Source organism: Salvelinus alpinus, chromosome 21 (genome assembly GCF_045679555.1).
Source record: "Salvelinus alpinus chromosome 21, SLU_Salpinus.1, whole genome shotgun sequence".
Classification (NCBI taxonomy): Eukaryota; Metazoa; Chordata; class Actinopteri; order Salmoniformes; family Salmonidae; genus Salvelinus; species Salvelinus alpinus.
The window spans coordinates 17,592,143-17,619,234 of record NC_092106.1 but is presented as its reverse complement, the minus strand read 5'-3'; the positions used below and the strand labels follow the sequence as shown (position 1 = coordinate 17,619,234).

The following is a 27,092-nucleotide window of genomic DNA, read 5'->3' as shown; positions in this document are numbered from 1 at the left end:
AGAGAGGTGAGGCGGGAGCAGGCGTGACAATAACAGAGAGTAAAGTCAACAGTGTCACGGTCTGACCATAGAGAGCCTTTTATTCTCTATTTTGGTTAGGTCGGGGTGTGACTAGGGTGGGTGATCTAGTGTGTTGATTTCTATGTTGGCCTGGTATGGTTCCCAATCAGAGGCAGCTGTTTATCGTTGTCTCTGATTGGGGATCATATTTAGGCAGCCATTTCACCACTGTGTTTTGTGGGATCTTGTTTCTGTGTAGTTGCCTGTGAGCACTGCTTGAGCTTCACGTATCGTTTATTCTTCTTTGTTGTTTTTGTGAGTTTCATTTGATTAAACATGTGGAACTCTACATACGCTGCGCCTTGTTCCGTTATTTCATGAGATGATCATAATAGACATACTGTGTGTGTGTGTGTGTCAGTGTGTGCCTGTGCGTGTGCCTATGCATGTTGTGTGTGTGTTTGCCTGGCCACAGACTATTCAGCCAGTGTTTGAGTTCGATAAGTCTACACACTGAGAGATCATATAACTGCAAAATGAATGTTATCAGGATTTACAGTATGTTTAACACCACAAGCCTGAGATAACTATGCTGTGTAGATAGGAGTAACAGTTGTCTGGGTGAATAGGGAGAGCATCCCAAATAGCACCCTATTGCCTATAGTGCACTACTTTTGACTAGAAATAGAGTGCCATTTGGGATGCAACCTCAAATGTTTGTTGTCTGACCTGTACCGTAGAGGGGTGGGAAGGTGGGATCTGACATCACGCTGAGCATTCAAACATACATGTTAATTGCACAGCCGTTATAACATCGATCCCCCCCTCTCCTCCCACCTCTCCCTCCCCCTCTTCCCCCTCCCTTCTCTCCTCCTCTCCTCTCTCTCTGTCCCACCTCTCACCTCGGAAGGAAGGAATTTGCCATCTGATTGCAAAGCTGGCAGAGCATGTTGCAGCAGGTGGGACGGAGCTTGTTGTTCAGGTGAATACAGTGCCTTCAGAAAATATTCACAACTCTTAACTTTTTCACATTTTGTTGTGTTACAGCCTGAATTTAAAATGGATTAAATTGAGATTGTGTGTCACTGGCCTACACATAATACCCCATAATGGCAAAGTGGAATTATGTTTTTAGATATGTTCACAAATTAATAAAAAATGAAAAGATGAAATGTCTTGAGTCAATAAGTATTCAACACCTTTTTTAGGGCAAGCCTAAATAAGTTCAGGAGTAAGAATTTGCTGAACAAGTCACATAATAAGTTGCATGGACTCACTCTGTATGCAATAATAGTGTTTAACATGATTTTGGAATGACTACCTCAGCTCTGTACTTCACACATACAATTATCTGTCATTTCAAACACAGATTCAACCACAAAGACCAGGGAGGTTTTCCAATGCCCCGCACAAAGAAGGGCACTTATTAGTAGATGGATAAAAAATGTAAAAAGCAGACATTGAATATCCCTTTGAGCATGGTGAAGTTATTATTTACACTTTGGATGGTGTATCAATACACCCAGTCACTAAAAGATACAGGCGTCCTTCCTAACTCAGTTGCCGGAGAGGAAGGAATCCACTCAGGAATTTCACTGTGAGGCTGTTTGAAACAGTTACAGAGTTTAATGCCTGTGATAGGAGAAAACTGAGGATGGATCAACAACATTGTAGTTACTCCACAATACTAACCTAAATGACAGAGTGAAAAGAAGGAAGCCTGTACAGAATATAAATATTCCAAAACACGCATCCTGCAATAAGGCACTAAAGTAAAACTGGCAAAAATGTGTCAATTTTGTTTTATTTTATGTCCTGAATTACAAAGCATTATGTTTGGGCCAAATCCAACACAACACATCAATGAGTTCACTCTTCATATTTGAAAGCATGATGGTGGCTGCATCATGTTATGGGTATGCTTGTCATCAGCAATGACTAAGGTGTTTTTTAGGATAAAAATAAACGCAATCACAGACAAAATCCTAGAGGAAAACCTGGTTCAGTCTGCTTTCCAACAGACACTGGGAGACAAATTCATCTTTCCGCAGGACAATAACCTAAAACACAAGGCAAAATATACACTGGAGTTGCTTACCAAGACGACATTGAATGTTCCTGAGTGGCCTAGTTACAGTTTTGACTTAAATCGTCTTGAAACTCTATGGCAAGACTTGAAAATGGCTGCTTAGCAATGATCAACAACCAACTTGGCAGAGCTTGAATCATTTTTAAATAATAATGTGCAAATATTGTACAATACAGGTGTGCAAAGCTCTTAGAGACTTACCCATGAAGACTCACAGCTGTAATTGCTGCCAAAGGTGATTCAACATGTATTGACTCAGGGGTGTGAATACTTATAGATGAGATACAGTGGCAAGAAAAGTTTGTGAACCCTTTGGAATTACCTGCATTTCTGCATAAATTGGTCATAACATTTGATCTGATCTTCATCTAAGTCACAACAATAGACAAACACAGTCTACTTAAACTAATAACACTAACAATTAAACATTTTCATGTCTTTATTGAACACACCATGTAAACTTTCACAGTGCAGGGTGGAAAAAGTATGTGGACCCTTGCACTTAATAACTGGTTGACCCTCCTTTGGCAGCAATAAACTCAACCAAATGTTTTCTGTAGTTGCGGATCAGACCTTCACAATGGTCAGGAGGAATTTTGGACCATTCATCTTTACAAAACTGTTTCAGTTCAACAATATTCTTAGGATGTCTGGTGTGAAGCGCTCTCGAGGTCATGCCACAGCATCTCAATCGGGTTGAGGTCAGGACTCCGACGGCCACTCCAGAAGGCACATTTTCTTCTGTTGAAGCCATTCTGTTGTGGATTTACTTCTGTGTTTTGGGTCGCTGTCCTGTTGCATCACCCAACTTCTGTTGAGCTTCAATTGGCAGACAGATAGCCTTACATTCTTCTGCAAAATGTCTTGATTAACTTGGGAATTAATTTTTCCGTTGATGATAGCAAGATGTCCAGGCCCTGAGGCAGCAAAGCAGCTCCAGACCATGATGCTCCCTCCACCATACTTTACTGTTGGGATGAGGTTTTGATTTTGGTGTGCTGTGCCTTTTTTTCTCCACACATAGTGTTGTGTGTTCCTTCCAAACAACTCAACTTTAGTAGAATATTTTGCCAGAAGCACTGTGGAACATCCAGGTGCTCTTTTGCGAACTTCAGACATGCAGCGATGTTTTTTTTGGAAAGCAGTGGCTTCTTCTGTGGTGTCCTCCCATGAACACCATTCTTGTTTAGTGTTTTACGTATCGTAGACTCGTCAACAGAGATGTTCCAGAGATTTCTGTAAGTCTTTAGCTGACACTCTAGAATTCTTCTTAACCTCACTGAGCATTCTGCACTGCAAGAGTGCAGTCATCTTTGCAGGACGCCCACTCCTAGACAGAGTAGCAACAGTGCTGAACTTTCTCCATTTATAAACATTTCGTATTCATGTGAACTGATGAACATCAAGGCTTTTAGAGATACTTTTTTAACCCTTTCCAGCTTTATGCAAGTCAACAATTCTTAATCTTAGGTCTTCTGAGATCTCTTTTGTTCGAGGCATGGTTCACATCAGGCATTGCTTCTTGTGAATAGCAAACTAAAATTTTGTAAGTGTTTTTTATAGGGCAAGGTAGCTCGAACCAACATCTCCAATTTTTTCAATAAAATTTTATTTCACCTTTATTTAACCAGGTAGGCTAGTTGAGAACAAGTTCTCATTTGCAACTCCGACCTGGCCAAGATAAAGCAAAGCAGTTCGACACATACAACAACACAGAGTTACACATGGAATAAACAAGCATACAGTCAATAATACAGTAGAAAAAGTATATATACAGTATGTGCAAATGAGGTAGGATAAGAGAGGTAAGGCAATAAATAGGCCATGGTGGCGAAGTAATTACAATATAGCAATTAAACACTGGAATGGTAGATGTGCAGAAGATGAATGTGCAAGTAGAGATACTGGGGTGCAAAGGAGCAAGATAAATAAATAAATACAGTATGAGGATGAGGTAGTTGGATGGGCTATTTACAGATGGGCTATGTACAGGTGCAGTGATCTGTGAGCTGCTCTGACAGCTGGTGCTAGTGAGGGAAAGCTAGTGAGGGAGATATGAGTCTCCAGCTCAGTGATTTTTGCAGTTCGTTCCAGTCATTGGCAGCAGAGAACTGGAAGGAAAGGCGGCCAAAGGAAGAATTTACTTTGGGGGTGACCAGTGAGATATACCTGCTGGAGTGGAGTGGGTGCTGCAATGGTGACCAGTGAGCTGAGATAAGGCGGGGCTTTACCTAGCAGAGACTTGTAGATGACCTCGAGCCAGTGGGTTTGGCGACGAGTATGAAGCGAGGGCCAGCCAACGAGAGCGCACAGGTCGCAGTGGTGGGGAGTATATGGGGCTTTGGTGACAAAACGGATGGCACTGTGATAGACTGCATCCATTTTGTTGAGTAGAGTGTTGGAGGCTATTAAATAACATCGCCGAAGTCAAGGATCGGTAGGATGGTCAGTTTTACTAGGGTATGTTTGGCAGCATGAGAGAATGATGCTTTGTTGCGAAATAGGAAGCCGATTCTAGATATCATTTTGGATTGGAGATTCTTAATGTGAGTCTGGAAGGAGAGTTTACAGTCTAACCAGACACCTAGGTATTTGTAGTTGTCCACATATTCTAAGTCAGAACCGTCCAGAGTAGTGATGCTGGACGGGCGGGCAGGTGCGGGCAGCGATCGATTGACGAGCATGCGTTTAGTTTTACTTGCATTTAAGAGCAGTTGGAGGCCACGGAAGGAGAGTTTTATGGCATTGAAGCTCGTCTGGAGGTTAGTTAACACAGTGTCCAAAGAAGGGCCAGAGGTATACAGAATGGTGTCGTCTGCGTAGAGGTGGATCAGAGAATCACCAGCAGCAAGAGTGACATCCTTGATGTATACAGAGAAAAGAGTCGGCCAGAGAATTGAACCCTGTGGCACCACCATAGAGACTGCCAGAGGTCGGGACAACAGGCCCTCCGATTTGACACACTGAACTCTATCAGAGAAGTAGTTGGTGAGCCAGGCGAGGCAATCATTTGAGAAACCAAGGCTGTTGAGTCTGCCGATAAGAATGTGGTGATTGACAGAGTCGAAAGCATTGACCAGGTCGATGAATACGGCTGCACAGTATTGTCTCTTATTGATGGCGGTTATGATATCGTTTAGGACCTTGAGCGTGGCTGAGGTGCACCCATGACCAGCTCTCAAACCAGATTGCATAGCGGAGAAGGTACAGTGGGATTCTAAATGGTCGGTAATCTGTTTGTTAACTTGGCTTTCGAAGACCTTAGGGTAGGATAGATATAGGTCTGTAGCAGTTTGGGTCTAGAGTGTCTCCCCTTTTGAAGAGGGGGATGACCGCGGCAGCTTTCCAATCTTTGGGAATCTCAGACGATACGAAAGAAAGGTTGAACAGGCTAGTAATACGGGTTGCAACAATTTCGGCAGATTATTTTAGAAAGAGAGGGTCCAGATTGTCTAGCCTGGCTGATTTGTAGGGGTCCAGATTTTGCAGCTCTTTCAGAACATCAGCTATCTGGATTTGGGTGAAGGAGAAATGGGGAGGCTTGGGCAAGTTGCTGTGGGGTGTGGAGGGCTGTTGATCGGGGTAGGGGTAGCCAGGTGGAAAGCATAGCCAGCCGTAGAAAAATGCTTATTGAAATTCTCAATTATAGTGGATTTATCGGTAGTGACAGTGTTTCCTAGCATCAGTGCAGCGGGCAGCTGGGAGGAGGTGCTCTTATTCTCCATGGACTTTACAGTGTCCCCGAACCTTTTTGAGTTTGTGCTACAGGAAGCAAATTTCTGTTTGAAAAAGCTAGCCTTAGCTTTCCTAACTGCCTATGTATATTGGTTCCTAACTTCCCTGAAAAGTTGCATATCACGGGGGCTATTCGATGCTAATGCAGAACGCCACAGGATGTTTTTGTGCTAGTCAAGGGCAGTCAGGTCTGGAGAGAACCAAGGGCTATATCTGTTCCTGGTTCAATTTTTTTTGAATGGGGCATGCTTATTTAAGATGGTGAGGAAGGCACTTTTAAAGAATAACCAGGCATCCTCTACTGACAGAATGAGGTCAATATCCTTCAAGGATACCCGGGTCAGGTCGATTAGAAAGGCCTGCTCGCTGAAGTGTTTTTGGCAGCGTTTGACAGTGATGAGAGGTGGTCGTTTGACCGCAGACCCATTACGGATGCAGGCAATGAGGCAGTGATGTGTATTTGGAGGGCAAGTTGGTTAGGATGATATCTATGAGGGTGCCCGTGTTTACGGATTTGGGGTTGTACCTGGTGGGTTCATTGATAAGTTTAGGTCACCTAGCAGCACGAGCTCTGAAGATAGATGGGGGGCAATCAATTCACATATGGTGTCCAGGGCACAGCTTGGGGCATAGGGTGGTCCATAGCAAGCGGCAACAGTGAGAGACATGTTTCTCGAAAAGGTGGATTTTTAAAAGTAGAAGCTCGAATTGTTTGGGTACAGACCTGGATAGTTAGACAGAACTCTGCAGGCTATGTCTGCAGTAGATTGCAACACCGCCCCCTTTGGCAGTTCTATCTTGTCGGAAAATGTTATAGTTAGGGATGGAAATTTCTGGGTTTTTGGTGGTCTTCCTAAGCCAGGATTCAGACACGGCTAGGACATCCGGGTTGGCAGAGTGTGCTAAAGCAGTGAATAAAACAAACATAGGGAGGAGGCTTCTAATGTTAACATGCATGAAACCAAGGCTTTTACGGTTACAGAAGTCAACAAATGAGAGCACCTGGGGAGTTGGAGTGGAGCTAGGCACTGCAGGGCCTGGATTAACCTCTACATCACCAGAGGAACAGAGGAGGAGTATGATAAGGGTACAGCTAAAGGCTATCAGAACTGGTCGTCTAGTACGTTTGGAACATACAGTAAAAGGAGCAGGTTTCTGGGCGCGATATAATAGATTCAAGGCATAATGTACAGACAAAGGTATGGTAGGATGTGAGTACATTGGAGGTAAACCTAGGCATTGAGTAATGATGAGAGAGATATTGTCTCTAGAGACGTTTAAACCAGGTGATGTCACCGCATATGTGGGATGTGGAACTAAATGGTTGGTTAAAACCTCTTGACGCTAGGGGTCAGATTTTTCTTTTTTTAAATAACGTTCCCAAGGTAAACGGACTATTTCTCAGGTCCAGATCGTAGAATATGCATATAATTTACAGATTGGGATAGAAAACACTCCAAAGTTTCCAAAACTGTCAAAATATTGTCTGTGAGTATAACAAAACAGATTTTGCAGGCGAAAACCTGAGGAAATCTAACCCGGAAGTGATTTTTGAAATTTTAAATCTGTGTTTCATTTCCCGTCTTTCTTCCATTTAAAGGGGTATCAACCAGATTCATTTTCCAATGGCTTCCTCAGGCTGTGACCAGGCTTTAGACATAGTTTCAGGCTTTTATTTTGAAAAATTTGCGAGATTTTTTAAAACTAGTCAGGTGTCCTTTGATTAGTTCATGCGCGCTTACCGTCACCTTTATTTAACCAGGTAGGCTAGTTGAGAACAAGTTCTCATTTACAATTACGACCTGGCCAAGATAAAGCAAAGCAGTTCGACACACAAACAACACAGAGTTACACATGGAGTAAAACAAACGTACAGTCAATAATACAGTAGAAAAATAAGTCTATATACAATGTGAGCAAATGAGGTGAGATAAGGGAGGTAAAGGCAAAAAAAGGCCATGGTGGCGAAGTAAATACAATATAGCAAGTAAAACACTGGAATGGTAGATTTGCAGTGGAAGAATGTGTAAAGTAGAACTATAAATAATGGGGTGCAAAGGAGCAAAATAAATAAATACAGTAGGGGAAGAGGTAGTTGTTTGGGCTAAATTATAGATGGGCTATGTACAGGTGCAGTAATCTGTGAGCTGCTCTGACAGCTGGTGCTTAAAAAGCTAGTGAGGGAGATAAGTGTTTCCAGTTTCAGAGATTTTTGTAGTTCGTTCCAGTTATTGGCAGCAGAGAACTGGAAGGAGAGGCGGCCAAAGGAGGTATTTCATTTTCAATCAATTTGAAGATTTTTGTTGAAACACGTTGTCACTATGTCATTATGAGGTTTTGTGTTAAATCCATTTTTAATTCCGACTGTAACAGAACAAAATGTGGAATAAATCAAGGGGTATAAATATTTTCTGAAAGCACGGTACATTTCCAGTGTATAGTGCCTGTGTGTATGTGCCTGTGCATGTGCACATCTGTGTGCCTGTGCGTGTGTGTGGGCAGCCAGCTGCTCACCCGCTCGCCTGACTCTACCTCACCGTAATCACAGAGCAGCAGCATGGAAATGACATGCTTGATAATGGGCCAGACAGACAGTGGTCTAATATAGCAGTATTTCAGGTCATGTTCAACCCCTCTCTTTCCATTGTCATTTCAACTAGCGCCTTGATCATCTCCGCTCACACATAGTTCTGGATGTTTGAGAAGTTGTTTGGGAAGTTGTTTAGATTGTGACTTCAGGGATGGAGGTGTCCTGTTGTTATGGTGTATTACCTATTTACCTCTGCACCCCAAATGGTACTCTATTCCCTATGTAGTGCACTACTTTTGACCAGAGCCAATGTGGTGCACTATATAGGGTGCTATTTGGGATGCAACTATGTGTAATCTTTGTTCTTCCTTCTCTCCTGACCGGGATAAAGAGTCTGACATTACTTTAGATTGTTGGGAAGACCCCAATGGCTGTAATTATTTGTTCAAGTCAGCACTAGTTTATGCACCAGTTTATATGCAAAAGCAGCTCTTATCACAGTGTAATATCTAACACAACACACTGGAACATGTGTGAGTTTGTTCAAGGTCTAGCCTGTTCTCAAAGATAAGGTTGACACATTGCAATAAAGCATAATGAGATTAAATTCTATTTTTCCATCTAAAGATTGAAAGCTAGTCTTCAGTAGTAATCTCTGTTTTAGGTCTGATGCTACCAGCTGCTGTTAGCCACAGATAAACCAAATGAGATGCAGGTACAGTCTCCTGGGTATTCTAAGGATAACAGTTAACTGCGCTCTGAAGATTAGAACAATTAATTCACTATGGCTCAATCCCAATAGGGCCTGGTCAAAGTAGTGCACTAAATGGGGAATATGGTGCCATTTAGGACGCAGTCTGTATTGATAATCTGTGGTCCCTGGGGGAGGAGGAGAAGGGTCTAGCCAAGCCTCTCCTCCATTGTCTTCTGGGGCCCTCCCAAATGGTACCCTACTCCCTATATACATTTTTGACCAGAGTCCTATAGGTTGGTTAAAAGTAGTGCACTATATACGAATTAGAGTGCCATTTGAGACAGCCTGGTTCTTCTGTATCACATTCACATCCCTCAAAGACTTTCAAATCCTCTCACTTTTCAATTTCTCTCTCTCTCTCTCTCTCTCTCTCTCTCTCTCTCTCTCTCTCTCTCTCTCTCTCTCTCTCTCTCTCTCTCTCTCTCTCTCTCTCTCTCTCTCTCTCTCTCTCTCTCTCTCTCTCTCTCTCTCTCCCTCTCTCTCTCTCTCCCTCTCTCTCTCTCTCTCTCTCTCTCTCTCTCTCTCTCTCTCTCTCTCTCTCTCTCTCTCTCTCTCTCTCTCTCTCTCTCTCTCTCTCACTCACTCACTCACTCACTCACTCACTCACTCACTCACTCACTCACTCACTCACTCACTCACTCTCTCACTCTCTCTCTAAATCAAACGTTTCAGTAAACCATCTGTAGCACTGTAGGCTACACTGTAAAGGGGTTGCCGTGAATAGACAGTAATTTATAGGCAGTTAATTGGTAAGTACATTTCTGTATTTCATATTGCAGTATATCTACTGTAATCTAAATACAGTATCAAAGCAAGCACTGTGTAATGACACACACTACAATACTGTAAATGTACTGTATTATACTGTAAAAAGGTAAATGCTACTGTAATCATAATGGATGGTTGAATGAATGAAATTTGTTGAGGGGAGATTGGGCTTGTATTTCACAGTATTTTGCTGTAATTACATGGTATTGCTGCAAGCAGGCTGCTTGGTAGTACTATGTTTACACATTACAGCATTACAGAACATTAAAGTGAATATTTGGTGTTTTATATCACTTGCACTTCTAGAGACTTAACAAAGGCTTCCAAACTGGCAGCGACCACAGGGCAAAAAATACCAAAAGGACATGGCAAAATTCTCAACGCTGCTGTCACTCCAATCTGTCCCCTCTACCTTTGAAGTTGATGGGGCACTATAACCACACAAGTTAAATTGGTACAGCCTTTTCATTAAAGGGTGCAACAAATACAGCCAATTACAAGGCACACCTCAAAATATGTTAATGAGCCAGAAGTGGTATAGTAGTGGTCAAATGGTTTTTGGTGCTCCAGAAATATGACATGGTACTGCATTCTGTGGGGTGGAATTACTGTACCATTCGAAATAAAGCAATTCTTTCCCTGCCAATTTTTTTTTGCCACAATGCACCATAATTTATAGTATGCTGCAGTAAAATGTTTCACAATATTTTCCTGTTGGTAATACCCCAAATTACTGTATAAATTACAGTTTTCCATTACAGTGTACTAGTTATCTGTCTCTGAATATGAAGATAGCAATTTATGATGCTGGATCAGGATACAGAGGAAATGGCAAAGAGGAGAGAGAGAGGGCATGGAAAATAGAGAGACAGAGAGAGAGATGCAGAGATGGGGCAGTGGTGGAAAAAGTACAAAATGTTCATACTTGAGTAAAAGTAAAGATAACTTAAAAGAAAATGACTAAAGTAAAAGTGAAAGTCATCCAGTAAAATACTACTTGAGTAAAAGTCTAAAAGTATTTGATTTAAATGTACTTAAGTATCAAAAGTAGAAGTAAAAATAATTTTAAATTCCTTATATTAAGCAAACCAGACGGAACAATTGTATTTTTTATTTTTTATTTACAGGTCGCCAGAGGCACACTACAACCCTAAGATGTCATTTACAAATGAAGCATTTGTGTTTAGTGAGTCCGCCAGATCAGAGGCAGTAGGGATGACCAGGGATGTTCTCTTGATAAGTGTGTGAATTAGGCAATTTTCCTGTCCTGCTAAGCATTCAAAATGTAACGAGTGCTTTTGGTTGTCAGGGAAAATGTAAGGATGTAATGTAATTATTAATGTAATAATTTTTTTACGAATGTAGTGGAGTAAAAGTAAAAGTTGTTAAAAATATAAATCAAGTATTTCAAGTATTTTACTTAAGTACTTTACACCACTGGATGGGGGGGGGGGGGGGGGGTAGCAGGGAGGAGAGAGAGAGACAGACTTCTGAATTTTATTTTTAGTTATTGTGACTACTAATTTATTTCAAAACACCACAGAATCCTCCTCTGAACCCCCCCCCTCCGAAGAGAGAGAAAGAGAGAGAGATTGTTGGGAGGAGGCATAACACGGAACATCTGTCCATGCTCTCTGGAATGCTGGGAATCTGCAGGAGAATTTATAAAGGAATGGGAATGGAATCGGAATATTGAGTCAAGGACAGAGGTATTGCTGCAATGTTCTACAAAAGAGCGTTGTCTCATTGTGGTATTTTATTCATTGTCCTTGGGTGGTGTAAATATTGTGACTGTTGCGTAAGAGTATAATTTGAAATGTAATGTCTGACATCCAGGTTGCGACCCAAATGGCACCCTATTTTGTAATAGTGCACTAATTTTAACCAGAGCCCAATGGATGCAGCCCCAGATATGCTTATTGTCTTGTTTGGGTAGGTGATCTTAGAGGTTTTACACAAGTTTGAAGTTAAGTGAAGAGAAGTCTCTCAGACTTGGCTGAGCACAACAGTAACATGTTTTGTTGTTGGAAGGCAGCAGGCCCTCAACCATACAGCCACATGTTGCAGCTGGCTGTATGGTTGAATCCCCCCCCCCCCCCCCTCTCTGTCCCCCCTCTGTCCCTCTCTGTTCTATAGGAACCACAGTCTTTTGACATTCCTCTCCTGTCCTGACAGTCAGTCTGGTTCATTCCACTGATTAGAGAGAATATAGAGGAAAGGCAATGCTCTTGACAGATGAAAATATGCTTTGCAGCCTTGTGGTAATAGCAGTATTTAGCTGGTGGTTAGCATGCAGTGTTAGGAGTGGTGTCCCAGTTTACTGAGAGATTTATTACTGAATGAGCCCTCATCTCAGACCCTAAAAGCGTCTGCATGCTTCCCATCCGAAACAGTTCAGAACAGTTTGTGCATATATTACGACAACATTTTGTGACGTTTTTGTTTGTTTTGGTCTTCGGCAAGGTTTTCTTCTGCTTCGGGCACACATTTTTTCTCAAGGCAAGCCGAAGTCGGTAGCCGAAGTCTACGCCCCTTCGTCTGTGATTGGTCAACAGTAGAGATTGTTCAATGAAATGTTTGCTGTCATTCCAAGAGAGACGAATAGTTTTCATGCACATTTTTTCACTTGAAAAATACTGCATCAAACATCTTAGTTAGATATAAAATTGCGCGACTAAGATCTTGACAAAAATATCAAAATGTACGACAGATATCTTGAGTTATCTTAGATTAATTCTGACAATATTTTCTGGATATAGCGTCTCAAGATGGACAAACAGTACTATATACGCTTTTTTCTTGTTTTTCAAGCATAGGTATTTTAAGGGCGTATGCGAGCGCACTCGTTCGGTTCACCTAAGGCGCCAGCCAAACCAAAGCATGCTGACGCCTTAATTCCTCTGTGATTGGGTCATGACCTCTGTCAATCACAACCTTGTCCAATAAGCTCTCTGTTAGAGGGAGGGAAGTCAGGTTTCCTGTCTATATACTGTACATCAGCAGAAGATGAACAGGTGTGGGGTAAAAAACACATCTTAAAGGAAAATGAAATAGAAATACCCAGTAGAAACATTGTAATCAACTATAGAGAAACAGCAGTATCCTGTTTCTGGCCCTGGCATGCTTGCATCTGTAGCTGTTGGTTGTCTTTGGCAGCCTCTCCTAGGCCCTCCGACCATGTCTTCACATAGCTGTCGTAGCAGCCTGCGGTATGGGGAAACGGCTCTACATTGCTCACCGCTCACCAGCAGAGCAATATCCCATCAACCTTGCCTCCTGAATCACACACACACACACAGACACACACACACAGACACACAGACACACATGCATAAGTACACGCACACACATACAGAGTTGTTGTAAGATTTTAGTTCACGGCTAGATAATAGGTACGGTCATTACATTAGCCAGTTAGGATTGAGACAATTAAATAAGCTCTTGTGTTTGATGTATTTAGTCCCTAGTGCTCAGTGTGACTGACTTTATGTCAGGTCATGTTCAGTTCTCTGACTGACCCTGCAGATTCTATGGCTTCTATGTCCCAACTGGCAACCTATTCCCTATTTTGACTATAGCCCAATAGTGTGCAATATGGGACGCAGACAGGGTCTAAACCAAGCTCTGCATAGCACGGCTCGACTCAACTGCTTTTCAGCCCAGGTGCCCTCTTTCTGTCATTTAGTCTTTCCTCCTCTCTCACTCTCGCTCTCTCTTTCTCCGTGGAAACAAACAAGTCTGTTTTCCAGCAGAGCAGCAAGAGCCTCCTTTCGAAACATCCAGATATGTTTGACTAGAGCTGTTCCCACTCCTAACCCTAACCCCTGGTCAGGTAGAACCTGGAACAGACAGACCCCGGCAGTGTCCCAAAGTGCACCCTATTTCCTATGTAGTGTACTATGTTTGACCAGGGCCTCTGGTCAAATGTAGTGCACTATATAAGGGATAGGGTGCCATTTTGGACGCAGCCAGGACCTCTTCACCTCAGCAGCTGAGCCAGATGAGACCAGATGAAGATAAAGGCAGCCTTTCACTAAAGCAGCCAATTGTTCAACGTGTTCCTCCAACTGTTGCCCCAATTTTTCTATTTTATTTATTTAACCTTTATTTAACCAGGAAGGGCTCATTGAGATTTAAAATCTCTTTTTCAAGAGCGTCCTGGCCAAGATAGGCAGCACCAAGTCATTACAAAAATTACAGACAAACAACGTGAAAAAACTACAAGTAATCTAGTAAAAACCATAGAATTCACAAGAGTATAACAAAAATCAAAAACAGCAAATTAAAAACATTGACAGGTCAGGGAATCAGTCTCAAGATCATTCATCAGTGATTTAAAAATACCAATCGGGACAAGTTCTTCCAGTTTAAAAGCATTTTGTAAGGCGTTCCAAGACGATGGCGCAGAGTACATAAAAGCCCTTTTACCAAATTCAGTTCGGACATTTGGAACAGTTAGCAGGATAAAGTCCAGCGAACGAAGAGAGTACCCACCACATTTCTGAACAATAAAAATCCCCAAATAAAAAGGTAGTAAACCCAAAATGTCTTTATAAATAAAAGTATACCAGTGACTGAGCCTACGAGTGACTAGAGAAGGCCAGCCAACCCTGGTATACAAAGTGCATTGGTGCATAAGGGTTTTGCAGTTTAAAATAAATCTCAAAGTGTCATGGTAAAGGGTGTCAATTGATCTCCAACACTGAGCGGAAGCATATAAAATATCCCCATAGTCTAGTAAAGGCATAAATGTAGCTGATACTAGCCTCCTTCTGGCTTCAAAAGAAAAACAAGCCTTATTCCTAAAGTAAAATCCCAATTTCAGCTTCAATTTTTTTGTAAGTTGTTGAATATGCAATTTAAAAGAGAGGCCGTCATCAATTAAAATTCCAATATATTTATATGAGGTTACAACCTCAATCTCCTTGCCCTGACAGGTTGTAATAGGTGTAAGGTTCAGAGGTCTATTTCTTGCTTTAGAAAACACCATTAGTTTAGTTTTGTCAGTATTGAGGATAAGCTTCAATTGACACAAGTTATGTTGAACAGTATAAAAAGCCGTTTGCAAGTTTTGGAAAGCTTTTTTAAGAGTTGAGGCACAACAGTAAATAACAGTATCATCAGCATAAAAATGAAGTTGCGCATTTTGGACATTTTTGTCTAAATCATTTATATAAATAGTGAATAAGAGAGGACCAAGTACAGAGCCTTGGGGCACACCATTAAAGACAGACAATTTAACAGACATAAGCCCATCAAATTGAGTTCTATCAGACAGATAGTTAGCAAACCATGCAACTGCATGCTCTGATAGACCTACACTCGACAATCTCTGCCTTAGTATAGCATGATCAACTGTATCAAAAGCCTTAGAGAGATCAATAAAAAGTGAGACAGTGCTGTTTTTTGTCAAGGGCTTCAGTGATATCATTTAAAACCTTCATGGCTGCTGTAATTGTGCTATGCTTCTTCCTGAAGCCCGATTGGTACATTGATAAAATAGAGTTAGTATTTAAAAACTCTTTTAGCTGTTCACTCACAAGGGTTTCAAGTATTTTCACCAGGGGTGACAGCTTTGAGATTGGCCTATAATTATTTGTTCATAAGTGCTGGCAAAAGGAAGAATGAGTTCTCCTCTCCTCTCCTCTCCTCTCCTCTCCTCTCCTCTCCTCTCCTCTCCTCTCCTCTCCTCTCCTCTTGTCACGATCGTCAATGGGAGAGAGAGAGGACCAAGGCGCAGCGTGTGGAAAATACATCTTCTCTTTATTAGAAGAAGGAACAACGAAACAAAACAACAAACAGACAAACGTGAAGCTATCAAAGCCTAGGTGCAAACATGCAACATAGACACAGACATAGACAATTACCCACAAATGCCTGATGCCTATGGCTGCCTTAAATATGGCTCCCAATCAGAGACAAATGTAAGACATCTGTCTCTGATTGAGAACCACTCAGGCAACCATAGACATACCTAGAAACATTCACTCAACCATAGACATACCTAGAAACATTCACTCAACACAAACTCATACACTAAACCCAACACCCCCTTTTCCATATAACCACCCAAAACGACAAAACACAAACATTCCCCATGTCACACCCTGACCTAACTAAAATAATAAAGAAAACAAAGAATACTAAGGCCAGGGCGTGACAGTACCCCCCCCCAAAAGGTGCGGACTCCGGCCGCAAAACCTGACACATAAAGGGAGGGTCCGGGGTGGGCCTTAATATGGCGGCGGCTCGGGTGCGGGACGTGGCCCCCACTCCACCATTGTCAATATCCGCTTCGGTGTCTCTGGTAGATCCTGGCTGACTGGCGGCTCTGGAAGATCCTGGCTGACTGGCGGCTTCGGAAGATCCTGGCTGGCTGGCGACTCTGGCTGCTCATGGCTGGCTGGCGACTCTGGCTGCTCATGGCTGGCTGACGGCTCTGGCTGCTCCTGGCTCGCTGACGGCTCTGGCTGCTCCTGGCTCGCTGGCGGCTCTGGCAGATCGTGTCTGGTTGGCGGCTCTGGCAGATCCTGTCTGGTTGGCGGCTCTGGCAGATCCTGTCTGGTTGGCGGCTCTGGCAGATCCTGTCTGGTTGGCGGCTCTGGCAGATCCTGTCTGGTTGGCGGCTCTGGCAGATCCTGTCTGGTTGGCGGCTCTGGCAGATCCTGTCTGGTTGGCGGCTCTGGCAGATCCTGTCTGGTTGGCGGCTCTGGCAGATCCTGACTGACGAACGGCTCTAGCGGCTCCTGACTGACGAACGGCTCTGACGGCTTGGGACAGACGGGCGGCTCTAATGGCTCGGGGCAGACGGATGGCTCTAATGGCGCTGGGTAGACGGATGGCTCAGATGGCGCTGGGCAGACGGATGGCTCAGATGGCGCTGGGCAGACGGATGGCTCAGATGGCACTGGGCAGACGGATGGCTCAGATGGCACTGGGCAGACGGATGGCTCAGATGGCACTGGGCAGACGGATGGCTCAGATGGCACTGGGCAGACGGGTAGCTCTGGCCCCGCTGGGCAGACGGGCAGTTCAGGCACCGCTGGGCAGACGGCAGACTCTGGCCGGCTGAGACGCACTATAGGCCTGGTGCGTGGTGCCGGAACTGGAGGTACCGGGCTAAGGACACGCACCTTCAGGCTAGTGCGGGGAGCAGCAACAGGGCACACTGGACTCTCAAGGCGTACTATAAGCCTGGTGCGTGGTACCGGCACTGGTGGCACCGGGCTGAGGGCACGCACATCAGGGCGAGTACGGGGAGAAGGAACAGTGCGTACAGGACTCTGGAGACACACAGGAGGCTTGATGCATGGTGCCGGAACTGGAGGCACTGGACTGGAGACACGCACCACAGGGAGAGTGCGTGGAGGAGGAACAGGGCTCTGGAGACGCACTGGAAGCCTGGTGCGTGGTGTAGGCACTGGTGGTACTGGGCTGGGGCGGGGAGGTGGCGCCGGAAATACCGGACCGTGCAGGCGTACTGGCTCCCTTGAGCACTGAGCCTGCCCAACCTTACCTGGTTGTATGCTCCCCGTCGCCCGACCAGTGCGGGGAGGTGGAATAACCCGCACCGGCCTATGTGGGCGAACCGGGAACACCATGCGTAAGGCTGGTGCCATGTAAGCCGGCCTTACGCCTTACTCCTCTCCTCTCCTCTCCTCTCCTCTCCTCTCCTCTCCTCTCCTCTCCTCTCCTCCCCCTCTCCCACTTCTACACTGAACAAAAATATAAATGCAACATGTAATGTGTTGTCCCCCTGTTTCAAGAGCTGAAAGAAAAGATCACGGAAATGTTCCATACGCACAAATAGGTTATTTCTCTCAAATGTTGTGCACAAATGTGTTTACATCCCTGTTAGTAAGCATTTCTCCTTTGTCAAGATAATCCATCCACCTGACAGGTGTGGCATATCAAGAAGCTGATTAAATAGCATGATCATTACACAGGTGCACCTTGTGCTGGGAACAATAAAAGGCCACTCTAAAATGTGCAGTTTAGTCACACAACACTATGCCACAGATGTTTCAAGTTTTGAGGGAGTGTGCAATTGGCATGCTGACTGCAGGAATGCCCACCAGAGCAGTTGCCAGAGAATTCAATGTTAATTTCTCTACCATAAGCCGCCTCCAAACTTGTTTTAGAGAATTTGGCAGTACGTCCAACCGGCCTCACAACCATGTTGTGTGGGCGAGCGGTTTGCTGATGTCAACATTGTGAACAAAGTGCCCCATGGTGGCGGTGGGGTTATGGTATGGGCAGGCATAAACAATGGACAACAAACACAATTGCATTTTATCGATGGCAATTTGAATGCACAGAGATGCCTTGACGAGATCCTGAGGCCCATTGTTGTTCCATTCATCCGCCACCATCACCTCATGTTAATGATGATAATGCACAGCCAAATGTCGCATGAATCTGTACACAATTCCTGGAAGCTGAATTTGTCCCAGTTTGTCCATGGCCTGCATACTCACCAGACATGTCACCCATTGAGCATGTTTGGGATGCTCTGATCGACATGTACAACAGCGTGTTCCAGTTCCCGCCAATATCCAGCAACTTCGCACAGCCATTGAATAGGAGTGGGACAACATTCCACGTGCCACAATCAACAGCCTGATCAACTCTATGCAAAGGAGATGTGTCGTGTGCCATGAGGCAAATGGTGGTCACACCAGATACTGACTGGTTTTCTGATCCACACCCCTACTTTTTTAAAGGTATCTGTGACCAACAGATGCATACTGTATCTGTATTCCCAGTCATGTGAAATCCATAGATTAGGGCCTAATGAATTCATATCTATTGACTTATTTTCTTATGTGAACTGAAACTCAGTAAATTCTTTGAAATTGTTGCATTTTACGTTTATATTTTTGTTCAGTATAGTTCAGGGAGAGTAGCTCCATTTATTTAGTAGCAGGCTACTGAACTGGTTGGAGTTTTCCTTATTTTTGTCTCGTTCCAAAGTCGTGCCCTTCTGCACACAGAGGTCAGAACTCAGACTACAGTCTATCATAGCAGACCGTATAAGACACTGTAGTAAACAAAAGCGATGTATTTTGCATTCTGTGAGCTTTTTATCTGCTTGTTCAGACAACAACAAAGCCAACGCAAACACAGATAGGACCACCAAGGCCACTAAGGAATGTCATTCAACCAAGCAGCACGCAACAGAACCAAAAGGGGACCATTCTATCTAATGTACACTCGCTCCATATCTCTCTAGTTACACTGTATATTTACCAGACACTCTTATCAAGACCGACATACAGTAGTGAGTGAATACATTTTTATACTGGTCCCCCATGGGAATCAAACCCACAACCCCCCATGGCATTGCAAGCACCATGCTCTACCAACTGAGCCACACAGGACTTCTGTCTCTTTTCAGTTTCAATCGCCTTTGAACACTATTGTATGTGAAACAACCCAGGACAATCGCTATACAGTGCCTTTGGAAAGCATTCAGACCCCTTGACTTTTTCCACATTTTGTTATGTTACAGCCTTATTCTAAAATGTATTCAATTATTTCCCCCCCTCATCAAGCTACGCACAATACCCCATAATAACAAAGCAAAACAGGTATTTAGAGATTTTTGGTAATTTATAAAAAAATATATAATAAAATATAACATTTACATAAGTATTCAGACCCTTTACTCAGTACTTTGTTGAAGCCCCTTTGGCAGCGATTACAGCCTCGAATCTTCTTGGGTATGACGCTACAAGCTTGGCACACCTGTATTTGGGGAGGTTCTCCCATTCTTCTCTGCAGATCCTCTCAAGGTCTTTCAGGTTGGATGGGGAGTTCTGCTGCACAGCTATTTTCAGGTCTCTCCAGAGATGTTAGATCGGGTTCAAGTCCGGGCTCTGGCTGGGCCACTCAAGGACATTTAGAGACTAGTCCCTAAGCCTCCTCTGCGTTGTCTTGGCTGTGTGCTTAGGGTCGTTGTCCTGTTGGAAGGTGAACCTTCGCCCCAGTCTGAAGTCCTGAGCGCTCTGGAGCAGGTTTTCATCAAGGATCTCTCTGTACTTTTTTCCGTTCATCTTTCCCTCGATCCTGACTAGTCGCCCAGTCCCTGCTGCTAACAAACATTCCCACAGCATGATACTGCCACTACCATGCTTCACCTTAGGGATGGTGCCAGGTTTCTTCCAGACATGACGCTTGGCATTCAGGCCAAAGAGTTCAATCTTGGTTTCATCAGACCAGAGAATCTTGTTTCTCATGGTCTGAGAGTCTTTAGGTGCCATTTGGCAAACTCCAAGCGGGCTGCCATGTGCCTTTTACTGAGGAGGGGCTTCCGTCTGGCCACTCTACCATAAAGGCCTGATTAGTGGAATGCTGCAGAGATGGTTGTCCTTCTGGAAGGTTCTCCCATCTCCACAGAGGAACTATAGTGCTCTGTCAGAGTGACCATCGGGTTCTTGGTCACCTCCCTGACCAAGGCCCTTCTCCCCCGATTCCTCAATTTGGACGGGCGGCCAGCTCTAGGAAGAGTCTTGGTGGTTTCAAACTTCTTCCATTTAAGAATGATGGAGGCCACTGTGTTCTTGGGGACCTTCAATGCTGCATAAATGTTTTGCATCCTGCATCCTGCATCCTGTCTCTCGACACAATCCTGTCTTGGAGCTCTACGGACAATGCACCTGAGGTCAATTTCGAGTCTCATAGCAAAAGGTCTGAATACTATTGTAAATAAGGTATTTCTGTTTTTTTATTTAGAATACATTCACTTTGTCATTATGGGGTATTGTGTGTAGATTGCTGAGATTTTTTATTTATTTAATCCATTTTAGAGTAAGACTATAACGTAACAGAATTTGGTAAAAGTCAAGAGGTCTGAATACTTTTTTTGAACTATTTTACCCAATGAAAACATCTTAACCTTTACTATGTACTCTTAGGAAAAAAGGTGCTATCTAGAACCTTAAAGGGTTCCTCGGCTGTCCCCATAGGAGAACCTTTTGACAAACCCTTTTTGGTTGCAGGTAGAACCCTTTTGGGTTCCATGTAGAACCCTTTCTACAGAGGATTCTACATGGAACTCAAAACGGTTCTACCTGGAATCAAAAAGTGTTCCCCTATGGGCTGTCAACCCTTTTGGAACCCTTTTTTCTAAGTGTCTTTTTTCCTTACTACTATGGCACATTTAATTTAGATATGACAATACTGTGCAAGCATACAGTAACAGTAGTGTTTCCTGTGTTTATGACTGTTCTCTGATGTTTAGATGTACTAGTATATTAAGGCAGGGCTGGTTGCTCATAAACACCTTAAATTAGATGTACGGAGTGCCGTGACAACAGCATAAAACAGCTTTCAAAGAAGATGTCTGGAAACTATTGTTGACAGAGAAAGATAGCCATGGGTGGATAGCAGAGTTTTTTATGAATGAGAGTAAGACTGGGAGGAGGTCAGAGTGCAGCAGGGGCTGATTTGTGATTATGGCTTCGAGAGAGAGGAGGAGAGATGATGGGGGAGGAGGATGGGTTAGGAAGATCAGGGAGAGGGGGTGAGGAGTGGTGAGAAGAGGGGGTGAGGAGAGGGTATGAATGAATGAAGCTGCTCTCCCTCTCTCTCTCTCTCTCTCTCTCTCTCTCTCTCTCTCTCTCTCTCTCTCTCTCTCTCTCTCTCTCTCTCTCTCTCTCTCTCTCTCTCTCTCTCTCTCAGGTTAGTTCAGACTCCTTCCTTTGCTAGTCTGATGTCGTGCAGAGCTGCCATCAATGACTCCTGTCTGTCATTCAGTAATGGACAGTATATGGTAGAACTAAAGTAGATTAGTTATGACTAACTTCACATTTTAACAATTTTTGGGGGGGACAAACAAGGCACTATCATTATGGCAAATACTTAACATACCTTATTATATCTCGGTTTGACACTTTTCCCTACAACATAGCAGCATATCTTTGACCCTGAGAGGATCCTTTGGAATTCCTTATTTGTGCTATCTGTGTCTTTGTATTTTAACCAGCTACAGCAGGATATCAAGGCATGGTGTCGCTCCTCCTCAGTAGTAATCTGCTCTACTGCGCCTCAGGAATGACTGCCATGCTGTTGCGTCCAGATAGGATAACACACACACGTACACACAACACACACACTCTGAGTCCAGTGACAATACAGCCATGAGGTCACTCTGTCTTCACATCCGAACATGTTGTGTTAGTTGGAACCACATATTACCTTGCTCTCTTACGGTGCCAAATACCGAATACTGCTCCTCTCTCTCCCTTACTCCCTTTCTCACGCCCACTTCATCTTTCTCTCTCCTACAGTATCTCTTCTCTCCTCCCCTTTCCACCTCCCACACAAATACACACACTCACTCTCACACTCCATGCCCTTACGCATATTCTGAATGGCTTAGTCAGAGCGCTAGCAGCATGCATAGAGGTAGCCAGCGCTAACCTCCACCAGCCCCTGAGGGAGGACAGATAGAGGGATAGTTGAGATGACAGTATTGCCCTGCAGAGGAAGACCTGCTTGACATGCTGACTGGAAACACAGTGGCTGCACTTCTGACAGGAGACTCTTCTACTCTCTCTCTTTTCTCTCTCTCTTCTACTCTCTCTTTTCTCTTTCTCTTCTACTCTCTCACTTTTCTTTCTTTTCTCTCTCTTTTACTCTCGCTCCTCTGTCTCTTCTGAGAGAATCTCCTAGTCCCTCACTCTCTCTCCTGCTCTCTCTTGTGTCTTAAGAGAACTTCCACTACGACTGTCTCTCTCCAGTGTTTTGTTGCGATGATCTCAGTTTGTCTGTTTAGACAACAAACATGACTATTCTCCACCTAACAGGTAAGACTACTTGCATCTCAAATGGCACCCTATTCCCTATATAGTGCACAACTTTTGACCAATCCCTATCCATATCGGCCCGGGTCAAAAGTAATGCACTATAAAGGGAATAGGGTTCCATTCTCTGTCTGTTTGTTTTCTGTTTTCATAGCCCTTTGAGGCAGTTTTTTTAATGATTTTTTTTAAAATTATTATTATTTATTGCAGATAGATTGTAGCTTCCATCAATGTAATTGTTTGCATCACTTCCAATCCCTCATATATCTTTTTGCAAATATATATATAGACCAGAGGACATTTCTCCAAAAAGTACGATCTTTGTCCCCACGTGCAGTTGCAAACCGTAGTCTGGCTTTTTTATGGCGGTTTTGGAGCAGTGGCTTCTTCCTTGCCGAGCGGCATATCAGGTTTGTGTCAATATAGGACTCGTTTTACTGTGGATATAGATACTTTTGTACCTGTTTCCTCCAGCATCTTCACAAGGTCCTTTGCTGTTGTTCTGGGACCCCTTGATATTATTGTTGGATCTGATTTAAATAGCTAACATTTCGATGGCCATAATAAATAGATATGCCGATAGTGGACAACCTTGTTTTACCCCTCTTGACAATTTAGAACTTTCTGAGATGTAGCCATTATTTATTATTTTACACCTAGGGTTACTATACATGACTTTAACCCATTTAATAAAATATTCTCCAAAATTGAAATGTTCCAGGCATTTATATATAAACTCGTCGCACTTTATCAAAAGCCTTTTCAAAGTCAGCTATGAATAGCAGGCCTGGTTTCCCAGTTTTTCATAGAGCTATGAATAGCAGGCCTGGTTTCCCAGTTTTTCATAGTGTTCTATTGTTTTCAGTACTTGTGTTATATTATCTCCAATGTATCGTCCATGTGAAAAACCTGTCTGATTAGAATTAATAATATCCGACAATACCATTTTAATTCTATGTGCTATACATTTTTTTTGTAAAATTTTCCCATCACACACTGAAGTGTAAGGGGCCTCCAATTTTTTTAATTAATGGACTGGATCTTTATATTTACCACTTGTATCCTGTTTCAGTAATAACAAAATCAGACCTTCTTGTTGAGTTTCTGATAATCTACCATTTACATAGGAGTGGTTAAAACATGCTAATAATGGTCCTCTGAGTATTGTCAGGACCCGGTGTGAGAAACAGTCACTAATAGTCGGCAGAACCCAGAATATGAGGCAGACACAGCAGTACTAGAGACGGTGGTTTAATCAAGGTAAAAGATCTTCAGGCAAAAAATATAAATCCACAACGTCAAAAGTAAAGCCAAGAGAAAAAAATGAATATCCTCCAAAATACAATGAAAATCCACAAAGTGGTAAGAACAGCAGGGAAAAAACTAACCTCAAATGACTAATCAAAAATAAACAAGAACAAAACCAGAGTACCTCAGGAAAATCCAACTAGAGAAATATAAGTTCACAGCATGGCTGGGGCTGGGTGCTAACATACAAACACAGAGCAAAGAACTGAGGAACACTAAGGGTTTAAATACCTACAAGGAAATAAGGCACAGGTGCATACAATAACTAGAACAAGGGAAAAAACAAAAGGTTCAAAAAGGCGCAATGGGGGCATCTAGTGACCAAAACCAGAATAGTCCTGGCCAAAACCTGACAAGTATACCCCAAAAAAGTTTGGTATACCTCAACTGATATGCCATCCAGCCCTTGGAGTTTTCACAGACTTAAAGGCTTTAAATGCATCAAGAAGTTCCTCCTCTGTAATTTCGCCTTCACATGAGTCTTTCTTCACAGATGTTAATTTTACATTATTAATAGAAAAAAAATACATACAATGAGCTTCGGTTAGAGAAGATGTAGGAGACTGAAATGAAAACATATGCTTAAAGTACTTTGCTTCCTCTTTCAAAATATAATTTGATGAATCATGGTTGACTCCGTCATTTGTAACAAGTTTCAGTAAATTCTTTTTGGTAGTATTTCTATGTTGAAGATTTTTTTAAATTGTGAATTTTTCCCAATATTCCATACAGTTTGCTTTACTTTTATAATATATTACACTTGATCTTTCTTGAATGAGTTCCTCCATTTCTTTTTGTATTTCCTCTCATTTAATCTGGTACAGTTTTTATTGCTATCCATCTGTTCTGTTAGACCTTCTATTTCCTTTGTTAATATGGACTCTTTTGACCTAAATTGCGTTTGTTTTAGAGCTGAGTACTGCATTTCATGGCCTCTAAAGGCACATTTAAAAGTGTCCCATACAATAAGGGGATCTGTTGTACCTATGTTATGTCGGAAGAATTCACTTATAAATTCCTCTGTCCTAGATAAAAACAAGTTATCATCCAATAGGCTTTGATTAAATTTCCAATATCCTCTCCAACGTGGAAATTCAGTAAGAGTAATGTATATGCTAATTATCTGATGGTCCGACCACATTCTGTCCCCTATCAACACTTTTTAAACTTTTGGTGCCAACGAGAATGACATAAGAAAGTAGTCAAGACGACTAGCTTGATTGAGCCTCTGCCATGTATATCTCACTAGGTCAGGATATTTAAGCCTCCATATATCCACTAGTTTCAATACATCCATGACATTTGAGGGTGATAGTTTGTAGTGTGATTTCCTTTACGGTCCATTGAGGTATTTAAAACAGTATTATAATCTCCCACCATAATAATAGAGTCTTGTATTGCTTGTAGGGTGGATAATTTATAATAAATATTTACAAAGAAATGTGGATCATCATTATTTTGTCCGTAAAGGTTAATGAGCCATATCTGTTTATGGTCCAATAACATATTTAAAATCATCCATCTACTTTGCGTATCTGTTAGGACAATTTGCGCATTCGGATCAAAATTACTGTTAATTAATATCATCACCCCTTTTGAGTTTCTTTGCCCATGGGAGAAATATATTTCGCCCCCCAGTCATTTTTCCACACAACTTCATCTAAAATTGTTGAATAAGTTTCCTGTCAACAATAGATATTATATTCCTTCTCTTTAAGCCCGGTAAATATTGTTTGTCTTTTCTTATTATCTGCTATGCCATTACAATTATAACTGGCTATACAAAAGTTTATTACTAGTACAGGGGCAGGCAAAACGACAGGTCAAGGGCAGGCAGAGGTCAGTAATGCAGATAGGGTGCACAAGGTACAGAACGGCAGGCAGGCTCAGGGTATGCAGAATGGTCAAAACCGGGAAAACTAAAACAGACAGGAGCAAGGGGAAAAACGCTGCTAGGTTTCACGAAACAAAACGAACTGGCAACAGACAAACAGAGAACACAGGTATAAATACACTGGGGATAATGGGGAAGATTGGCAACACCTGGAGAGGGGTGGAGACAAGCACAAAGACAGGTGAAACAGATCAGGGTGTGACAGTAACCCTCCAATTGTTCTCCACTATTCCACCCGCTAAAGCCCCTCCCCATCCCAAGTTGGGTTGTCATTCCAGTTCTCCACTATTCCACCCGCTAAAGCCCCTCCCCATCCCAAGTTGGGTTGTCATTCCAGTGACCGGCAGACCACCCCCGCCCCCCTGGATCCCTAGGCCCCCCAAAAGGCCAGGACCCATCCTTTGAAAAGAGCACATGGTGCCACCCACAGAACAGAAGTAGATCAACCGGTAAAAGCATTTCCAATTCTCTCACCTCAATTTGCTTTATATATAGCTATTAAAAACTATATATATTCCAAAATCTTGCGTATCTTAATTTCCATAATTAACAATTAATATGCGTAATAATATCGACAGTTTGAGTCTGTTTTCCTCTCTGACTTCCAGGTCTGTCTGATTTGTTAGTCCTGGTGTCCTCACCGTGGGTTAGTATGAGCTGTAGAGGTAAAATGTTGTAGGTTTCTTAAATCCAGGAAAATAGTTCAGATACAATGAAACAATAGATTGAGTTCCTCAGTTGTGGGATCTGTTTCACAGAATAAAAACATGTAGAGACTAGGGTTGAATATTTCCTTGAGAATCGAATATTTCCTTGAGAATCTACTTCCCGAGAAAATTGCAAGAAATTACTGGGCTTCCCGGTATTCCCGTTCAAATCGGAAGTGCTAAGTAAAAGCATATAATACCAGCGAAAAATAATCAGACATGATTATACCATACATGGCTAAATATAGACTACACATGAATCTAACGATTTCTTGATTTTATAACTCAAAGTTCTCTCAGTCACCACACTATTTTGTTGATGTAGCCTAGCTTTAATGTAGGCCTATGAAGCGTTGTTGGCTGACTGGTAAAATATTATATATAGTTAGTTAAATAGTTATTATATATAGTTATATAGTTATTATATTATATATAATTAGTATAGTTATAACTAGTCTACATTCATTTTAGCCTACCTTTGATTGAAATATGCATCTTGGT

The 27,092-nt window shown here is 42.7% G+C and overlaps 1 protein-coding gene across 2 annotated transcripts in view; it reads left to right on the top strand.

The window, feature by feature from the left end:
* Positions 1-27,092, top strand: part of LOC139547936 (stAR-related lipid transfer protein 13-like) — a 135,079-nt gene that overhangs the window by 13,776 nt on the left and 94,211 nt on the right. The window contains exon 1 of one of the 2 annotated variants that reach the window (XM_071357143.1): positions 22,279-22,685. The exons of the other annotated variant lie outside the window; for it this stretch is intronic. The gene's annotated coding sequence lies outside the window, so the exon portion shown is untranslated. Of the gene's footprint in view, positions 1-22,278; positions 22,686-27,092 lie in introns of those variants that run through there. 2 annotated transcript variants of the gene reach the window in all.